This window comes from Anas acuta, chromosome 3 (genome assembly GCF_963932015.1).
Source record: "Anas acuta chromosome 3, bAnaAcu1.1, whole genome shotgun sequence".
Taxonomy (NCBI): domain Eukaryota; kingdom Metazoa; phylum Chordata; class Aves; order Anseriformes; family Anatidae; genus Anas; species Anas acuta.
The window spans coordinates 73,900,725-73,922,438 of NC_088981.1; the positions used below are offsets into that span (position 1 = coordinate 73,900,725).

General features: G+C 37.1%; 1 long non-coding RNA gene across 1 annotated transcript; it reads right to left on the bottom strand.

Moving 5' to 3' along the window:
- Positions 1-14,184: 14,184 nt before the first annotated feature.
- Positions 14,185-21,482, bottom strand: LOC137854448 (uncharacterized). The gene is made up of 4 exons (XR_011095175.1): positions 16,772-21,482; positions 15,790-15,940; positions 15,342-15,477; positions 14,185-14,288 (listed from the first exon to the last, which is right to left on the bottom strand). It is a non-coding gene; the product is annotated as an uncharacterized lncRNA (long non-coding RNA).
- Positions 21,483-21,714: the final 232 nt, after the last annotated feature.

The window sequence follows — 21,714 nt, forward strand, 5'->3', positions numbered from 1 at the left end:
CTGGTGAATTATAAGTGCTTTTTTATTCACAAATCTATAACACCCCATACAGACTGCTATGAAGAAAACTCCATCCCATCCAGAATTAGTACAACCTCCACCCTTTATTCCAAAGTATTTACAACTTGCTCAGGTCATAGGCTATCTAGTATATCCTCATTAACACCCTTCTTTCTGTCCCCCTCCCACTTATCACCTTCCCTGTCCAGCTTCTCACCCACTGTTATCATTCCCTTAATCTATGAGCCATCCGTGAATTACATACCACAACCCACAGTGGCATATCACAGACAAGTGTGGAGTATGTGTGGACGTAAGGCCACATAAAACCCTATTTGACAGTATTTACATATTCCTCCTTATGAAGAATAATTCCATCTTCAATTTATATAATATAGTTTGGAACAACATGCTTTTAAGCCACATTTAATTTCCCTCATACTATCATCCATATTTTTGCTCCATAATTATCTAGAAAACTATCTGCCTTCCTTGGCCCTCTCCTTTTCCAGTCATTCTTACATTTGATCGCCTCTAAACTGCAGATGTCTTTACTTCATGCAGCCAAGGGCTGAAAACCATGAGGAGAAATGAGATGCGAACAAATATTGGGTGCTTGAGTACACCAGCTGCATCATATCAGAGCACAAACAGCTTGTGTTCAAAATTAGCTTTGTTACTGTGCAACTGCAAACTCCCCTCAGTCTTCTCTAAAACCAATAAATTATGTGAAACAACATTCCTAGGGCCTCTCTTCCTTGGCTCAGGAGATGCAGTGAAGATTGTTCTCCCCATGCCTTGGTTTGTACTTGAGCTGCAGTGCAGATGGGGCTGTGCCTAGCTTTGAACTTTGATGATCCCAAACTTATTTTACTAACTTGGCTTCTTGCCTAGACCTGTACACCTCTTCCTGCTTGGAAACTGTGGGACTGCACCCTTTGCTGGTGAAGCTACTGTCTCTTTTTGCCTTGTGGTCACCTCTGGCTCCAAGCTTGTCTTCCTTTAAAGATCATAGAATAGAATCATAGAATCATTTGGGTTGGAAAAGTCCTCTAACATCATGTCTTTTAACCAAGCACTGCCAAGTCCACTATTAAACCATGTCACTAAGATCTGTATCTACATATTTTCTGAAGACCTCCAGGGATGATTACTTAACTGCTTCCCTGGGCATCCTGTTCCAATACTTCACAACACTTTTAGTTGGGAAATATTTCCTAATATCCAACCTAAACCTCCTCCTGTACAACTTAAGGCCATTTGCTCATCTTATCACCTGGTGCTTGGGAGAGGACACTAATCTCCACCTTGCTGTGGCCTCATTTAATATAACTGTAGAGCACAATAAGGTCTCCCCTGAGCCTTTTCTCTAGGAGCTCCCTCAGCTGCTCCTCATAAGACTTGTTCTCTAGACCTTTCACCAGCTTCGTTGCCCTTTTTTGGACATGCTCCACCGCCTAGATGTCCTGCTTGTAGTGAGGGGACCAAGTCTGAACACAGTACTTAAGGTGCAGCCTCACCAGAGCTGAGTACAGAGGGACAATCTCTTCCCTAGTACTGCTGGCCACACTTTTTCTGATACAAGCCAGGATGCTGTAGGCTTTGTTGGCCACCAGAGCACACTGCTGGCTCATATTCAACTTGCTATCGACAACCATATCCCTTTCTAATTGGAAGCTTTCCAGCCACTCTTCCCCCAGCCTGTAGGGTTTCACAGGGTTGTTGTGCTCCAAGTGCGGAACCCAGCCCTGAGTCTTGTTGAGCTTCATACAGTTGGCCTCAGCCCATTAGTCCAGCCTATCCAGATCCTCCTGTAGAGCCTTCCTACCCTCAAGCTGATCAAGACTCACGTCCAACTAAGTGTCATATGCAAACTTACTGAAGACACTCTTGTCCAGATAATTTATAAAGATATTGAAGAAACCTGGCCCCAGTATGGAACCCTGGGGGACACCAGTAGTGACAAGCCTCCAAGTGGATTTAACTCCATTCACCACATCTCTTTGGGCCAAGACATCCATCCAGCTTTTAACCCAATGAAGTGTACACCCATCCAAGCAGTGAGCAAACCATTTCTCTGGGAGAATGATGGAAACAGTGTCAAAAGTCTTACTGAAGTCTAAATAGACCACATTTTCCTCATCCATTGAGCATGTCACCTCGTTGTAGAAGGAGATCGGGTTCATCACTCAGGACCTGCCCTTCATAAACCCTTGCTGACTTGGCCATGTGATGGCACTCAGGATAATCTGCTTCATGAGCTTTCCTGGCATTGAAATCAGTCTGACAGGCCTGTAGTTTATCAGGTCCTCCGTCTGGACCTTTTTGGTCATTTGCTAAGACCAGTCAACTGGGACCTCCCCTGATGGCCAGGACTGCTGATAACTGACAGAATGTGTCTTGGTGAGTGATTACACCAGCTCCCTTAATACCCTGGTGGGGATCCCATCCGACACCATAGACTTGCATACGTCTAAGTTGTTTAGCAGATCACTAACCATAACTCATGGATTACAAGAGCTTCATTCTGCTCCCTGTCCTTCTCTGACAGCTCAGGGGACTGGGTAGCTGGAGAACAGCTAGAATTGCTGCTGAAGACTGAAACAAAGGAGGCATTAAGTACCTCAGCCTTTTCCACATCTCGTCACTATGTTTCTACCACCACACATCCAACAAAGGACGGAGATTCTTCTTAGTCCTCCTTTTCTTGGTTATGTATTTATAAAAACAATTTTAATATATTTAACAGCAGTAGCCAGACTGAGCTCTAGTTGTTTTTGTTTTTTTTTTTTGTTGTTGTTTGTTTTTTTTTTTCCCCACAGCTTTATGACATCTTTATAGTCCTCCTGAGAGGCCTGCCCTTTCTTCCAAGGGTCACAAACCCTCTTTTTCTTCTTGAGCTCTAGCCATAGCTCTCTGTTCATCCTGGCCAGTCTTCCATGTCAGCTTCTCTTTCATCACATAGGGAGGACAACCTGCTCCTATGCCTTTAAGATTTTTTTTCCTGAAGAGTGTCCAGCCTTCCTGGACTCCTTTGCTCTGCAGCACTGCATCCCAAGGGACTCTGCCAACCAGTCTCCTAAATGTTAAAGTCTGTCCTTCAGAAGTCCAGTGTGGCAGTTCTGCTAACCCACCTCCTTACTTTTCCAAGGATTGATTTTTATTTTTTTAATTTATGATCGCTATCCCCAAAATGTCCTCCAACCTTCACATCACCCCCAAGCTATTCTCTCTTCACAAGCAAAAGATCCAGCGGGATCCAGAGCTAACCCTTGTTGCCTCACTCACCACCCGTGTCAGGAACTTACCTTCCACACACTCTAGAAACTTCCTAGACTGTTTCCTCTCTGCTGCGTTGTATTTTCTTCAGACAACCATTGAGTTGAAATCCCCAAGATATCAATCAAATTCCACTCTGAGCACTTGAATCTCTTATTTCATTCTGACATCCATTTGTTCTCCCTTTTTCTTTGCAAGACAATTTTTTTTTTCATGAGTCTATGTCTTTCCATAAATATGTAGAGCTCTCATCAGGTTTAGTCCTCCTTGATAATACAGCAGGCTTTTACTGTGAAAGGAAATAAAACTCACTTAAATTATGTTAAATCAAGTGCCTTGTAAATCAGCAGTAAAAAGCTACTTGAAGAACTTGCTTCTTCTTAATCAGTTAGTTGTGTTTATACCCTGAAGTATTCATTGTCCACATGTTCTTAATATTAAAGTCTAAAATCAGATGTTAATTCCACTATATATATATATTTATATTTATATATATATATATATAACTTTATATATATATATATATATATATATATATATATATATATATATATATATATATAAAGTTACATTAAACACAGCTTTATTCATATACAATGAAAATCTCATATGGACAAAGGTGAATTCAGACAGGATTTTTTTCCCTGTTTTCTGATAAGGTAGCCTTAGGCAAATAATCATCGGAGAATAGGCACATATCAACAACATGAAGCAAGGGGCAGATGTGCAAATTTTCTCAGGGAATAGAGTAACTAGGTCACAAGCAATATTAATCCAGAAAAAGACAACTGCTGGTGTGTTGTGATTTAACTTTTTCCATGTGATAAAAGACATTCAAGTATTTTTAAATTTCAGTGAAATGCTAATGCAGACTTCTTTTGAAACAATATGTGGATAGACTCATGGAGAGAGATGCAATTATAACATCCTGTACAGCCAAAGATGGATGTAGAACATTTAAATCTGGCTAGGACTTAACTTTGGACTTCAGGTGCAGAGTGCTCAAGCTACAGAAATACAGTACTAGCTTGCAAAAATTGTACAACCTGCAATAGTTTCAGATGAGGCAGTTAAGTCATAAATATCTATTATTTGTTAATATAATTGTAGATGATGAAAGGACCAGTGCCAGGAGTGTGTAGGTGTCTCAAACAACCTATGTGAAATAGATTAGAAAACAGAAGCAATGAGTTTTTTCTGTCTTTTTGAAGTAAGTCAAAATTTCAATAATTATCTATTCAAATTTCAGTTCTACTCATTGTATTGTGTTTATGTGGCAAGGTTTTGGTGGTAGGGGTCTTCAGCGGTGGCCTTTGTGAAGAGTCCAGAAGTTGCTCCTGTAAGATAAGGACCAGTTTCAGCCAGCTCCAAAGGGACCTGGCCCTGCCAGAATCAAGCCAATAAGTAATGTTTGCACCTCTGGAAGAGCAGACAGCCTTGCAGACACCAAGATCAGTGCAGAAGGAGGGCAGGAGGTGCTCTCAGTGCTGGAGCTGAAGTTCTCAAGGGCAATGAAGGGGCAATGGGTGCGAGCTGGAACATAGGAGGTTCTGCTTAAACATGAGGCAAAACTTTTACAGTGAAGGTGACAGAACACTGGAACAGGCTGCCCAGGGGGATTGGGGAGTCTCCTTCTCTGGAGACGTTCAAAACCTGCCTGAACATGTTCCTGTTTGACATGATTTAGGTGTTCCTGCTCTGGCAGAGTGATTGGACTAGATGAACTTTCAAGATCCCTTCCAATCCCTAACATTCTGTGATTCTTCTGCAGTCTGTGTAGAGGCCCCTGGTGCCCCCCTGCAGCCCTCCCATGGCCGAGCAGATCTCCATGCTGCAGCCCATGGAGGAGCCCCCAGTGGAGCAGGTCAATGTAGCCTGGAGGAGACTGCGGCCCATGGAGAGCCCCTGCAGGAGCAGACTCTGGGCCGCAGTTGCAGCCTGTGGATTGGAGCCCATGAAGGAGCAGGGCATCACAGCGGGATGGAGAAGATAAATAGAAAGGTAAAACTAAAAAAACTTATGGTTTGAGATAAAGACAAGTAACAAGTAAATCAAAAGCACGCACATAAAGAAAAACAATGAATTCATAGAATCATAGAATGGTTTGGGTTGGAAGGAACCTTAAAGATCATCTAGTTATAACCCCCCTGCAATGCACAGGCACACTTTCCACTATATTAGGATGCCCGGTGCCCCATCCAACCTAGCTTTGAACACTTCTAGGGATGGGGCATCCACAACTTCTCTGGGCAACCTGTTCCAGCGCCTCACCACCCCCTGAGTGAAAAATTTCTTCCTAACATCTAATCTAAATCTTTCCTCTTGTAGTTTAAAACCAATTCCTCCTTGTCTTATCTGTATCTGCTTGAGTAGTAGATGTTGAGCCATTTCCAGGAAAGCAGGGATCATCATGAATAGTGGTTACTTGGGAAGACAGACACCATTAATCTAAACAAACACATCCCCACAAATACCTCCTGCTTTTTTACCCCAGTTTTACTGCTGAGCATGATGATTTATGTTATGGAATATCACTTTGGTCAGTTTGGGTCAGCTGTCTTGGCTGTGTCTTCTCCCAGCTTCCCATGTACCCCTAACCTCCTCACTGACAGGGAAGCATGAGGAAAAAAGTCCTTGACTCTGTGTAAGCACAGCTCTGTAACAACTAAAACATCAGGGTGTTATCACCACGATGTGCTTTCATCATAAATCCAAAATACAGTGCCGTTCCAGCTACTATGAAGAAAATAAATTTTATCCCAGCAGAAAACAGTATTTTTTTTTTTAATCATTATTATTATTTATTTATAGATTGTTTTTTTTCTTCTTGCATTGTCAGATGTCAAATTCTGATAACTGTGTTGTCTACTTGGATATTATTTATTTCTAATAAATGAATGGAAGATTAAACTGATAGGGATGCTTATGAGCAAATATGCCAATCTTTTAACAAACAACAGCAAATACTTATTAATGTCCTTGGTCTGAGACAAAAATAAAGCTCTCTTTCAAATATTTGTGTCTTACAGTGTCATCATTTATAATCCACAACTAATCATGAGACAATCAAACATTTCTTTTTCCTCTTGATGCTTCCATGGTTATTTGTAGAACATGAGAAAAGTATATATATATATACACATACATATATATATATTACATTAATATTATGACTCTTATTATACAATAATAATATAATATATGAATAACATATGAATATAACATATGTTATATATATAACTGTTTATACGCATTATATAATGCAATATACATATAGGTATTTTTCAAAACTGTCTTCTACCTTGCAATAAGATATACTTGATTTCCAACAGAACTGCCACAGAGAAGTTATGTACATTCCCACATTTTATTTTTGCCAGAAACCTTCTGACACTACTCTAACTGCCTGGTACTGTCACATACCCTGAAATCTGTGGCAGGCTTGCTGGAAACTGAGGTATGGATTTTTACATGTCTTCAGGCCACAGTTTTCTCCCGTCACTGGTCTGTCATGTTTGAAGTTGGCAATATTTGTTTAAAAAGAATTATTACTGATTTTTATCCCCATTTCAAGCATAGACATTGCAAATACTGGTAGGTTTTGTTTTCATATATTCATCCATACATACACATGCTGTATTTTTTAGTTTAGAGCCTAATACTGTAGTCTCATCTCACAGGCTGTGACATGCACTTTTATAATCATTTATCTGGAAAAATGACTCTGATGTGAGCCTATGTAATTTATGTCTGTGTTACTTTGGTTCTTGCATCCAAAAATATATCACAATCCTAATCATATACATTAGAACATAAGACTCACAGATAATCTTTGGAAGACTCCTAGAAAATTCTAACCAATAAAGGCTACATTTGTAGATAAACACAAAATCAAAGATATTATCACAAGGAAATATTATCACATAATCACATAAGATATTATCACATTTTTGGCCACAAGGAAAACAATGTTAATTTGAAACACTGATAGACAGACTTATTGACAAACACAAGTGTGGCAGTGGGATATATATATATTATGTTCTGAAATCCCAAGCACATTTTTATCCTGAGTATATGTACACTTGCCTGTGGACAATGATTCATTACTGATATTTCCTGTATTCAAGAAAGTATCTGACACCTCATGGAAGAACTGTTGATTTGAAGGTGTCATTGCTGCAGTCTGGATTATCTGCCTTCATTTTCTAATGATTTTGTGTTCACGCATTTGAAACTTTTTTGTTTCTTTGTTTGTTTTCTTTGATCTTTTTGTTATTTACTTTGTTATTTTCTTAAGAGCCAGAGAGTACTGGACTACTCAAATGCTAAAGGGACTTAACAGTGTTAGAAATTGTCTTTCTAGGTTAGAAATTGTCATGTATAATAAACACTATTATTTTTACAGGTAAAAGTGATAATAGTACATAAAAGTGATTCAGAAGAACACCTTTCCTCTTCTTAAGCCTGTCTTAAATTATTTGTATTTTCTGAGTACTTTGAGAGTTTCTCCAGCTAAGAAAATCCTTCCTTTCAAGCTATGTTTCTTGTTTGTCTACCACATTGTCCCCAGGTAAGCCTTAATTAGTTTGGGTTCATTCCAGCTTACTTTAGGCATCTAACCAAAGTGGATAATTTAGGAACATAATTTAGGAAGCTATAGCTTCCTATATTCTCAGTAGAGAAAGGCACCTGAATTGTCCTTTCTTTATTAACTGTAAAGGAAATTGAGAGTAACTCCCAAATTAGAGGATTCTATTTGCTGACTGAGATAGCAAGGATTAACTTTAGCAGTAGAGTGTATAGATGGAAGTCTGGGAGAGTACAGTAATATCTATTTTAGCAAGCAGAAAATTCAATATGAGCTGGTCTATAGAATGACCAGTTCGTTGACTATGTTGACTATGCCTGAAGGCAGTGAAAGGACTTTACTTTGGACTCTTGCATGGTCATCTAGTCAGATGTCCATTAGTTGTAGTATTTCTCATTCATTCTCACATATTTTTGAGGTTATCTTTTGCTGAAGAGAATCCACTTTGCACACTCTGAGGGAACACATATATTACTGAGCAGTAATATAAAAGTTCCAAAGTGATCTTTTGGAAGACCAAAGATCACTTTGATGTGATTTGCTATAGTTTCAGGATAATACTTCACATTGTATCTATTGAAAAGAAGTTTGCAGAAATTGCCTATCATGGAAACATGAACAGCAAGCTAACTGGAGTACAGATCTAATACATCCATGTTACGTTACTCTATACTATTCTTTTGCATGATTTATTTATTTTTCACCAGGAAGTAAACTCTTTTGAACATATCAGAGGTACACTGGAGGACACACTGTAATATGCTAAAATGCAAATTAAACTTCCAGTTCAAACAAAGAAACAAACAAAAGTCCTGCACACTAAATCTCTAGTGCACAGATGTATCCAGAGAAGGCTGCACGATGCTAACCTAAGTGCAGGAAATAAGGTTAATCAGGAGATTCACTTAAAAATGGTCACAGTGATCCAAACTTAAAATACATAACTTTAAAGGAACAATAAAGTCCATCACAAGGATGCCAAGGCAGGTATTAGAAATATAGAACATAGAATAAAAGTGTTAGAAAAAAGAAACTGAATTAACATCCCTTGTGGGATTAGGATTTGAGATAAAAATGAGTCTGATCTTTTGTGCTTGAACCATGTGGTAGCATGAGACAACAAGCTTAGAGTCTAGAATTGTGCTGATGCTTCTGCAGAACTTTAATATATTTGCTAACATGAAGGCGTACTGACAAGCCTATACTACAGTTACTTTATAAAATATGTCTCAAATGAACAAAACTTAATAAAAATAAAAATATTTAAAAATAAACTATGTTCCTTCATATCTTCTGAAGCATATTAAGTTGAGCTTATTGGGTTTTATGCTTATTGTAAAAATACAGGTCTATTTTGTCTGTACATTTTTTAGAGCTGTAAAACAGGTCAATGCAATTTATCTTTAAAAAAACAAACTGACAAATATTTTGTGTTGGAATCAGCAGCTTGTTGTAGCTGCTAGTAATTAGTCTTTGTTGCCTGGGCCACATTCTTATTTAACTTTGTAAATTTTTATTTGAACACCAACTGTTACAAAGCATATGCACTGCCATAGTAATTCCATATGCCAGATGATAACTGGCAGTTATCTATGCAGGATTCAGACAATGAACAGATTACAGAATACTACTGCTGTGAAGTAGACATCCTTAAACTGTACATCTATATAAACAGGCACCCCTGAAATTTTAAAAGGCACCAGTAGTAGATTTTCTGTCTTTAATGTTTTCAAATCTCCTTAGGCTTTTTAATGTAAAAACTGGTTATTCAGACATAACTCAGACCTTAACAGAAAATAATTAGTATCATCGACAAATGCATATTAACTGTTCATTATCGGAACATTTAGCTTCACTTGTTTGAATAGTGACACAATTTTGTTATAAATCTCTCTTTCTGTGTTGGAATCCAGATGCTTTAGGATAAGCTACAAATCAGCTTAAGCAGCTTAAATGTAAGAAATTAAAGGTCTTTGCTGTAATTTCTCAAGGAACCAATTGGTCAAAGGCAAAGTATTTGTGCAACTACATTTCCAAGAAGAACATCTTTCTTACTTGCACAAGAAACAAGGGAGAGTTGGACATACACTTTACCTCAAAAAGCAAAAGTAGAAATTCAGAAATATAGAATATCATAGAAATATAGAATATCCCAAGTTGGAAGGGTCCCACAAGGCTCAGTGAGTTCAATTCCTGTCTCCACACAGGACCATCCAAAAATCAGATCATGTGTCTGAGACCATTGAACAAATGCTTCTTGAACTCCTGCATGCTCCATTACCACTTCCCTAGGGAGCCTGTTCCAACCACCCTCTCGGTGAAGAACCTTTTCCTGATATCCATCCTGAACCACACCTGTTGCAGCTTCAGTCCATTCCTTGGTGTCCTGTTGCTGTCACCAGAAAGAAGAGATAGTGCCTGCCCCTCCACTCCCTTCATGAAGAAGCTGTAGACTGTTATGAGGTCTCCCCTCAGTCTTGTCTTCTCCAGGCTGAACAACCAAGTAACTTCAGCTGCTCCTCATATGTTGTGCCCTCAAAACCCTTTACCATCTTTGTAGCCCTCCTTTGGACACTCTCTAACAGTCTTATATCTTTCTTATACTGTAGTCCCAAAACTGCACACAGTACTCAATATGTAACATGTTTACTTGTATTTAAAAAAATAAAAATAAAAATAAATAAAAATAAAAATAAAAATAAAAATAAAAATAAATATATATTTACTGTCAAAAACGAATGTTTCAATGAGTTTTTGAAGTCATAAATAAGCTGTTAAATAAGTGCCATTCCATCATCATCTTTTTGGAAAACATTAAAAAACTTTCATTCATGTTTGAAAATAAAGGACAACCATTTTCAACTGTGTTCAAAAAAATGTTCAGTGAGCAGACCTAGGACAGCTGACCCAAACTGGCCAAAGAGGTATTCTATACCATGTGATGTCATGCTGAAAAATTATATGGGGTGGCTGGTGTGGGTGGGGGGACCCACAGGCTTTCATTTTTTTCTGATTCTCTCCCTCATCCCAGAGAGGGACAGGGGAGAGTGAATGAATGGCTGCGTGGTGCTTAGCTGCCAGCCAGGTTAAACCACAATAGTGATTCTGTGATTCTGTGATGTCAATCTGCATCAAGCTTGCTCCATTCTTCAGTGATAAGACAAGCTCCACACTACCTTTATACAGATGTGTGGACATATATGACAGGAAACTTTAAAATAGTAAAAGTAGAGTAGAACAGACCATTCTTGTATTGCTTGATGTGCAGTGGTTATGATCTAGCTAACCTGACTCCTAAGTGAAGAGTTCTTGAACTTCACTCTGTAATCTTTCCTCAGTTTGCATAGGTCTGTAACACAGGGGGAAGGTGGGTGGCACGTTAGTCATTCCTTGGGAAAGGTTTAGCTAGAAAATAAAATAGGACACCTCTGAGATCAAAATAGGAACAGTTAACATAAGTGTAACACTGTATAATATTTTGTGAGGTAATTCAACTAGATAGAAAGCACAAATGAGACTTCCAACTAGCAAGAATATCAAATGGACTTTTAATGACACTTTAGTGTGCTCATTTAGTTCAAAAAACATCCTGAGAGACTGGAAAGTGTCCAGTGTAACACCATTACTTAAATAAAAGACTAAGGACAGGATAAATTACAGTTTTGAGAGTTCAACTTCAGTTACAAAAGAATAAATATTATTTTTATAGATCTAACGGAAAATGCAATCTAGTGCATGGAAAAATATAGTTCCTAAAGGAAGAGGCAGTAACTCTGAAGAAACATATTAATGGATTGTAAATGTTAAAGTATTTATAACTGAAACCCAAATAAAAACTGTTCTGTTTTTCAAGTTGATATCTTAAGCTACATATATTTTGAGGCCAAGCAGAGTGTTGTCTTATGATCTACCTATCAGCAAAATAAAAGCAAAAATATTCAAAGTTATTTTTATGCAGAAGTGACAAGTGTGACACATACATATCTCTAAAAATATTCCAGGAGGAGAAAAAAATGAAAAAAAAAAAAAAAAAAAAAAAAAAAAGAGAAAAAGACAATTCTGTTGATTTAAATCAAAGAACATCTAAAAGCTTGAGGTAATCAAATATCTGAGGACAAATGTACTAATTAATTCAAATTCATTATAAAGCCAATGATAGGAAATAAGAAAACTATTTATATTCAGAACTACTTGGAAAAATATTTCGCACCACAAAGTTTATCTTCAGCTGATTGAATCCTTAGCTTTTAACTATAGCACTGAACAAATTCCTTTATTTCTTCAGGAAAATAAGGACAGTTAAGAAATTGTCACCAAACTTGCTCCCTCTTAATGGCTGATCCCTTCAAGTAACCTGAAGTGGTTTTATGTACTTTTTGCAATAGGTTGTTTGACAAACTCAATCAGTTCAGTGTTCTAGTCTGTATGCTTACCTGAAGTAGCTAACCAAGATTTTATGTCAAAATGGATTGAAAGGGGTTGAAGTGTATTATTAATTTATCCAAGGCACATAATTAACTGCCATGCACTGACTTCTACAGTGCATATCGATATCATCACTACAGCAAAAGAAAAAAATAATCATGCAGCACTAAGCAGCTTACAGATTGTTAATTTATGACTATGAAATTGAAAACACCCATCTATAATGCCCAGAATTGCTTGTCCTGCATGTCTGTTGAGTTACATGAATAGCTCCCTCAAAAAGAAAAGAGAAAAAAAAAAGAGAGAGAGAAAAAAGAGAAAAAGAGTAAAATGAAGGGAAGGGAAGGGAAGGGAAGGGAAGGGAAGGGAAGGGAAGGGAAGGGAAGGGAAGGGAAGGGAAGGGAAGGGAAGGGAAGGGAAGGGAAGGGAAGGGAAGGGAAGGGAAGGGAAGGGAAGGGAAGGGAAGGGAAGGGAAGGGAAGGGAAGGGAAGGGAAGGGAAGGGAAGGGAAGGGAAGGGAAGGGAAGGGAAGGGAATACAAATTGGTTTTGCATCAGTTTTTATGAATAACATGTTCTGAGAAAATAAATAATTATTTTTTTAAACTAAAATACTGAAAATAATGCTTACTTTTCTACTGACTTATGTGGGCCCAAATGATATTTTCAGGATTACAGACTGAGCCTGCACAGAGGAATAAATATCAGGAAGCATGCAATTTCATTTCACTATCTCAAAAGTCACATTGCTAGTCAGAAATCCAACAGCATGCTATAAAAATGGGTTCAGAGGAAAAAGCTAATTCTGTAACCTGGAGTAGATATCCAAACCATTGTTTTATTAATTGTCATAGAATCATGGACTAAGTATATGATACACTGTTTTATAAAGACATGTTGTGTTATATTTTATATAACTAGAGACTCCAGGGGAACTATTGTTCTATTTTGATGAAATTAAAATTAAAGGAAGTGGGAACTTTCATTTTAGTTCTCTGTGTGCATTAATTTTGAGGAGAGGTATCTTATATATACACATATACCTATACACAATTAAATTTATTACAGAATAATTTATTAGATTATATGGAGAACTTTGAGATCATATTTAAAATCCCAGGCCTAATGGACCTGTAATTGTAGATTTCCATGTTCCAACAAAATTCCACCTACAGTTAAATGCTCTTGTGCTCTCCCACTGCACTTGAAGGACAAGGGCAACATTTACCCTCTTGTTGTTACCCTGCTAGAATTCACAGCAGATGTCAAATTTACTGACTCCTATATTTGTCAACATTTCTAGAGCTCCCATGTATTCTAGAGCTTCCATGAGTATTACTCATCCCACCTGACATTAGATGGCTGTCATTTTCCCTTCCAATTCTCTATCTCTGTTCTTTTCTTATAGTGTTCCTTTTTAATCAATGAAGAAGGCTTCTCCAGACAGTAATTCATACAAACTTTTTCAGACATATGCTTTATAATGCATGAGATGATTAACCCTTTGAGAAGGACCTTTTTTCCCCATGACTAAAATGAATATATAGTGTATAGTTTAAAGCATTGGTTTTATGAGTGAAACTATGTGAGATAAATCCTCCTTTCCCACAACACATAGGGGGATTTGTAGGACATAGGGGGTACATGTAAACAGTGCATGACAGAGTATGGGAAATTATGCTTGTTGCAATGACTCTGAGATAGAATTATTCAATACAAACCAATTTTGAATATTGAGGGTAGGGGTAGTCAGCTTTCAATGGGTGACAAATAACCTTGCAATGTTTTCTCTGTATACAATTCATGAGCACAGAAGTATTTATTACCTCACAGGTACGGTAAATGATTGGAGCAGTAAGGCTAACAGGCTAATAACTAATATACTCACTGACCTGATGATCTCTTCTGTACAGTGGTTGTCAATCATGAGATAAAGTAATGTAAGCCTTCATTGCTCCTCCACAATAACACAGTTGTGCTTCATAAAACTGGGACCTGGGTCACAAACAGATGAGCCTTATAAAAATAAGTCATAGGTTATAGACTCATAGACAGTCAGGTTTGTAGCTTTGAAGGCCATTAGCTGGCCTTACAGGGCTTTCAGTACAGAGCAACAGAACTGACTCCCCATAAATACGACATTCTGCAGGTATACATTTTCATCTGTTGTTGGCAGAGAATGTAATTTATGTTGATGTCTCTCTGCCAGAATTGCAACCATTTGGAGTATTTCATGATTAGGAACAGTCCCCCAACCTCCACTGGTCAATTAGATTCACAGAAAGACAATCTCAGGCTTGACAAGTCTGGGTTCTCCATAGTCTTGAAAACACTTGACTTTCTTCTCCTGGTTGTTCTTCTCAGGAATTTCTCTGTCTGCACTTCAGTAGCACTTACCTAAGTTCATTGTATATTATGGAAGAAATAGGTAGAAATAGGCACAATGAGTTCCAACTTTTTACAGAATAAAACAGACCTTGTGGGGCATCTTACATATTATGGATCTCTGAAAATGTAATATTAAAATACTCTTATGTGTAACCAAAAAGGAGCAAGTAGAATTGCTATGAAATATTAAGATCTTTAGAAAACTTGAGAAAAACAACAGTAGCAATAACAACAAAAACCTCGTATTTCTGTATTGACCATTAAACAGAAATAATGAAAAAAAATCTGAAACTTTTAAAAATGACTGAGAATTTTTAGTTGCATCACAGAGAAGGCAACCTCTCAAAACTTTTTAGCTCTTCTTGAAATCACTGAGGCTTCTACATGGCAAGTATTTGCATGCTTAAGTATAAATCTATCTTTTGTGCATTAGCATTACATGTATATGTATATTTGTATGTCTGCATATCCCTACATTTATCTACCAAGAATAAGTATATGCTAAGCTTTTGCTTAAGAGATTAATTAAAACAAACAAACAAAACCAAACAAACAAGAAAAAAAAAAAAAAGAAACAGTGATATGTGGAATCATTATTATGTTAATTAAGATCCTGTAAATAAATGGAATTTAAAAAAATAGTTAAATAAGAATGTATACCATTGATGCTTCCCTCATCAGAAGACAGAAGTAATACTCATTTGATATTGAAAACAATGGCAAAGGCTGCTGTGCTGTGTTCTTCCTCAGGCCTGTTTCTTGTACCTTGAATTTTCTTGCTGATCATGAGATTAAACTGAAATCAGACGAGTCACAATAAATATTAGTTACTTTACCTATATTCTTTTCAATCAAAATTAAATTATATTTAGAATTTGTTGCCAAACATTAAACTTTACTGAGTCAGATTAACTTTTTATTAGCTTATAAATAAAAGAAAAATTATAAGAAACCACATCAAAAAGGGTGAATTGCAGGGTGTCCTTGTTTTGTCTGGGATAAAGTTAATTTTCTATTTAGCAGTTGACATGGTGCTGTGTTTTGGATTTAGGATGAGAATAATGTTGATAATACACTGATGTTTTAGTTGTTGCAGAGCACTGCTTACACTAAGTCAGGAACTTTTTGACTTCTCCTGATGTCCTGTCAGCAAGGAGGCGGGTGGTGCACAAGAAGCTGGGAGGTGACAGAACCAGGACAGCTGACTCAAACTGGCCAAATGGATATTTCATAACATATGGAGTAGATATATCAAGACTCTAGATAACAGAAAATCCCAAGAAAAAAAAAAAAAAGTTAAATTTGTCATCAGTACTCTTTCATCCAAAGCAATTACTAGAAAAGATTTCTTATTTAACTTGTCTTCCAGTGCCAGACACTTATATTGTGGACACTCCCCCCCCCCCCAAACAACAACAACAACAAACAAAACCAACCAACCAAAAAAACACAACTCATTAACAAATGACTCACTACAGTGCAAACTCTTTCTTACAATTACTGCTTTATTAGACTTGTTTATACATGTTGAATTTGTATCTGCATTAGGTAGAAAAATCATAATAACAAAAAAAAGATAAGCTTTCTGAAAAAGTAAAGTCTAGACTCTAAATATTCTTTCAGCATTTACCAATTGAAAAGCACTACATAAAAAGCAAAGAAAAGAAATGTATATGTAAGAAATACTTTTATATTTCATACTCTTCCATGAATCACTTCCATCATGCCATATCCTGAGAGAAACCTGTCTGAAACTTAGAGGAACTTACATTCCTGCTGCATGCTTTTCACTAACCAATCACAAAGGTCATCTATATAAGTACACGGGAAGTCAAATGCAATACGAGTTCTTCACGTTTGATGACTAACAGTCTAAACTGAAAAGTCAAAAAAGCAGCAAATTATGAAAAGATATGTAGCAAAAATCTAAAAAAAAAAATAAATGTATATTTAATTTGCCCAGTTCCACCCTATTTTCAGAGTTTCTTAATTCTTAGTTTTCCTACTTCATCTGTAATTACTAGTCTTTTCACAGCACAAATCCTTTTCTTATCTGTTTCTTATCTTCACTATTTTTACTAAATTCTTACCAAATGTAGGTGTATTGTTTCTAAATCTTACTTCCACAGTGGAAATGCAACAGAAGAATGCTGAGAACCTGTGAATCCTTTAAGAAAAATAGTTCAAGATGTGAGGGATTTGCTTCACAGGATATCTATCCATGTTACTTGTGTGGTGGTGGAGTTGGAAGACAGCTTGGAGTGCCAGCAGGAATTCTTGTCTTTCTCCTCACACCCAGCACATTGCAGGTCAAGTCTGTAAGTAACAGTAGTAAACAGGCTTGGATGACAAGGTATTTTGAGTAATTTCTTAGCATGAAACTCTAAGGGTGTGTGGAAAGAAAGAGAATATGGTTTACTACATAATTTTGTTGAGAATAAAAGAAACAGCTAATAACAAGCACAGATGCACAAACATTGAGGAGTAGGTCATAATGGAGACAATAATGAAGACCACAACTATTTGGCTGTAAAATTATGGGCCACTAAAGGAAATAGGCAGAGCCTTGCAAACTGATAAGGGATAGGAACATGCTTATCAGGAGCATTGTGGAATATCTGGAGAGGGTTTGAGGGATGGTGTGAAACATTTTAGCATATCATAAGAGGCCTGTGGGTCTTTGTAAAACATTATTTATGGGAAGCAGAGTGAGAGGTGTATCACAGTGATTTATAGAGGAACATGGACATGTGGGAAAATGGAGAGAAAGAAGAATAAGATAAAAGGGGCTTGATGCACCTGGCTGACAGTCCTTAAACATGTCTGACAGAGCCTCATGCCTGATCACCATAGCCTAGTGCTATCTATTAAAATTCCATTCATAACTATTTCTTTTGTGTAATCTCAGTCTCTGATGTGAGTGCTGCAAGGTCTAAGCACCAGTGAATGGAGTACAGGCTGCAAGTCACAGGATGTGTAGATCTAGATCTATGCCTGTTCCTGTTCCACCAGAAGCCTCTCCACAGTCCACAGGGGAATTTCTGATCTGGTGCCTGGAATATCTCCTGCCCTCCTTCTTCACTGACCTTGGTGTGAACAGGGCCAGTTCTCACTCCTCACTCTCCCAACTGCTCTGGTGTGTATGTGTGAGAGGTCTATGTGCCAACACCCAGAGAAACGTAGCCATGTTTATCTTTTCATAGAATCATAGAATGGCTTGGGTTGAAAAGGACCTTAAAGATCATCTAGTTTCAACTTCCTGCTCTGGGCAGGGTTGCCAACCACTACAGCAGGCTGCCCAGAGCCACATCCAGCCTGGCCTTGAATGCCTCCAGGGATGGGGCATCCATAGGGTCTCTGGACAACATGTTCCTGTGCCTCACCACCCTCTGAGTGAAAAACTTCCTCTTAATATCTAACCTAAATATCCTGTGTCTTAGTTTAAAAATATTCCCCCTTGTCCTATCACTATCAACACATGAAACAGGCATTTCCCCTCCTGTTTATGTGCTTCCTTCATGTACTGGAAGGCCACAATGAGGTCTTCCCAGAGCCTTCTCTTCTCCAAGATAAGCAAGCCCAGTTCCTTCAACCTTTCTGCATAGAAGAGGTGCTCCAGCCCTCTGATCATCTTAGTGGCCCTTCTCTGGACCCATTCCAAGAGCTCCACATCCTTCTTGTGCTGGGGCCCAAGGCTTGCATGCATAATTCCAGGTGGGGTCTCACAGGAGCAGAGTAGAGCGGGACAATAACCTTCCTCTCCCTACTGGCCAACCCTTTTTTAATGCAGCCAAGGACATAGTTTGCCTTCTGGACTGCAAGCATGCACTCATCCAGCAGGACCCACAAGTCCTTCTCCACAGGGCTGCTCTTGAGTTCTTCTCCCAGTCTGTATAAATACCTGGGATTGCCCCAGCCCAAGTGCAACACCTTGCACTTGGCCTTGTTGAAAATCATTAGGTTCTCATGGGCCCACTTCTCCAGTCTGTCCAAATTTTGCTAGTGAATTCGCTCTTATTTACTAGGATACTTCAAGCTGGTCTATCTAGTGACTTAAAACTATTGCTGGACTAGAGAAAATACATGGGAGAAGTTTCAGCTGCAAAACTAGTTAATTTATTTTTAAATTAAACAGATTATAGACTGTTCTAAAAAAAAAAAAAATGAACTCACTTTTCCAGATGACTGTTTTTTGTTATGATATATCCCTCTTCTTAGCCTTAAGAGATAATGATTCCACAAACAAACAAACAAACAAACAAACAAAAACTGTACAATTTTAATGGTAGTTTAATATTTCAGAAGCCAGAGACAAAAAACATCAAACACGGGAGGACAAACTAATGAAAAAAAAATCACTTTGCCTTTCTCCTGACATTGTTACAGATACATTCTGAACAGAACTTATGACTTTGACTGTTTTCCAACAGAAAAATTCTGTCTTCGGTATCTCGGTGTTAACCTCAACAAGGCCCTGGGCAACCTGATCTAGTGTGTGGCAACCCTGACTATGGCAGGTTATTGGAACTAGATGATCTTTAAGGTCCCTTCAAACCCAAGACATTCTATGGTTCTATGATTCAATATATTTGTGTTCAGAAGAGAACTGCCCTGGATATGTAGCAACTTCAAAAGTCATCCAGAACAATTTCGGTACTACATAACAATTTGTACATGGTTCCCTAAACAACAGAAATAGTTTCAAAGTTACAGGCTTTAAAACAATGATGAAGATTGGAATACACTGCCACAGAGTCCTGAAATGTAATTAGGCTGTTTAAATATTCCTTTTTTTTTTTTTTTTTTTTTAAATTAAATAAAGCTCTGCTTTATTTGATGCCTAGTAAATGCAGGAATGTAAGACTGATTGCTAAGGCCCTATTCTTGTAACTTAAGTAAAAGACTTTATTTTTTTTCCCTGAGATTCAATATTTTATTTGAAAATTTATGATCTTTTTCATCCCATAGCCAAGAATACTATTCAGAAATTAGGATATGGTTATGCTTACTTCACTTTGTAACCTACAAAGATCCAGGTTGAATCAACATCCATTTCCAATTTTTCAAAGAATTTTTTTTTTTTGTATTAATCTCAGACAACATCCAGCCTCTGATGTCTTTGAGCTCCATAAGACATTCAGATACTTCATTTGATGAAAAAATAGACCTCTAGAAATCTTCAGACACCAGAATACTGAATAGCATTATCTATCATATTAATAATATTCCTTGAATGAAACACAAACGCTGATTCTGAATTCATTTTAAAATCACTGTGTCAGTGGTAGAAAGCATGTACCTTGTCATAAATTTCAAGCACGGAACTTGTAAACAAGACCACGTGTTTTCTACACATCCAGTATCATATGCATTTTTTTCTTTAAGTAAAGTTCAATGGCAAAAATAAGCTTCTTAAATTCCCGTAAAGGCTCACAACAAACGTTTTAATGTTTTCCAACATGTAGAGCTGACATCAGTTTCAATCTACTCCTATTTAATGAGTACTCAGTGAGTAGGAAAATTAGATGCCTCCTTTAGGTATCTGACAAAGGATATAAAAGTCTAATTCTGACACTTTCTAAAAATGAAATGTTAACTGCTCTGTTTAGTCAAACATTTTGATGAAGGCAAGTGTATTTCACAAAAGAAGAATAGAAAGATGATTCTAAAAAGTTTATTGCTTGGTATGGAGTAAGACACTAAACATTAGAGCTTAGAGATATGGTTTAGTGGAGGTCTTGTTATTGTTAGGTCAGAGGTTGGACTCCGTGATGTTGGAGGTCTCTTCCAACCTAGATGATCGATTCTGTGATTCTGATGTGTCTTGCATGCAAAGAAATAGAACAAGGGGTACAGATCTAATTCAGGTAAAATTGTAGTCAGGTGAAATACACCTCATGTACATATTTTAGAAAATGATAGCTTTTGTCACATAAACAGGAGTTTTAATGTTAGGGGAATTCTTATTCATTTAATATTGTCTGAAATGCAGACTGGTTTTGTAAATGTAAGTCAAGTGGAATAAACTTACGTATCTTTCACTTTCAGATACAATAATATGTATGTGTTCATAGAAAACAACTAGGCCACCATAAAATAAGAATAACTATTTAATTAAAATGCAACAATACTCAATTCTCTTTTAGCACAGAAACTTCAGTTATGTGACATAGTTGAAGTATCTTGAAGATACTGTTGGCCTAACTGAAGACAGAGGAAAACCAGGACAGTCTAATTTGATTAGAATTAGTCAGAAAAAAAATATTTGTGACAGATTTGAAGTGTTATGTATGTAGAGAACAAGAAATATTTGTCCACTTTTCTACCATTTAATCTCCATTATGTACAATCTAGACTTGCTTCCTTTATCTGTCCTTATTCTATTCCTTCTGTTTCTTTCTTTCCTTCTTTCCTTCTTTTCTTCTTTCTCTCTTTCTTTCTATCTTGTCTTGTACGTTTTTATTCTCTTTTTATTACTTTTATTTATTTATGATTTCTTCTGTAACAACTGTTGGACTTTCAACCTTAAAGTTCTTTCCTCTGGTCAAGTGTAGACCAAGCATTAATGGATTTTAGTTACTTAGGTTGTTAGTGCTGTGGGAAGTCTTACTTTAGAGCTGCTTTGGAAAACAATACCACTTTCCCTTGTTAGATGCTTACCGTTCATGCCATGAATTCCTTAGACTTATTTGGCTTTCAGAAATGAACTTTATCCCAACACAATAGAGAAATTTATGTTCCCAACACTTGGTTGAATTTCACACGATGAAATTCTATGAACACTATGAGTTCCAAAAATTATATTTGCTTTTATCTCTTGGAAGCTAAGTAAAAAACTCTAGAAATTGAGATATGACAAAAATAAATATAATACTTTTCCAGTAAGCTATTTAAGTAAAACTCTCATGGGTTCATTCGAGACTTCTGGAATTCATTTGAGACTTCTGAGAAAACTTTTCTATCAAAATGTCTCTATGCATTTTTTGGTTTGCATCCCATTCATTTGGAGAGAAAACAACAGAACGCTGAAATT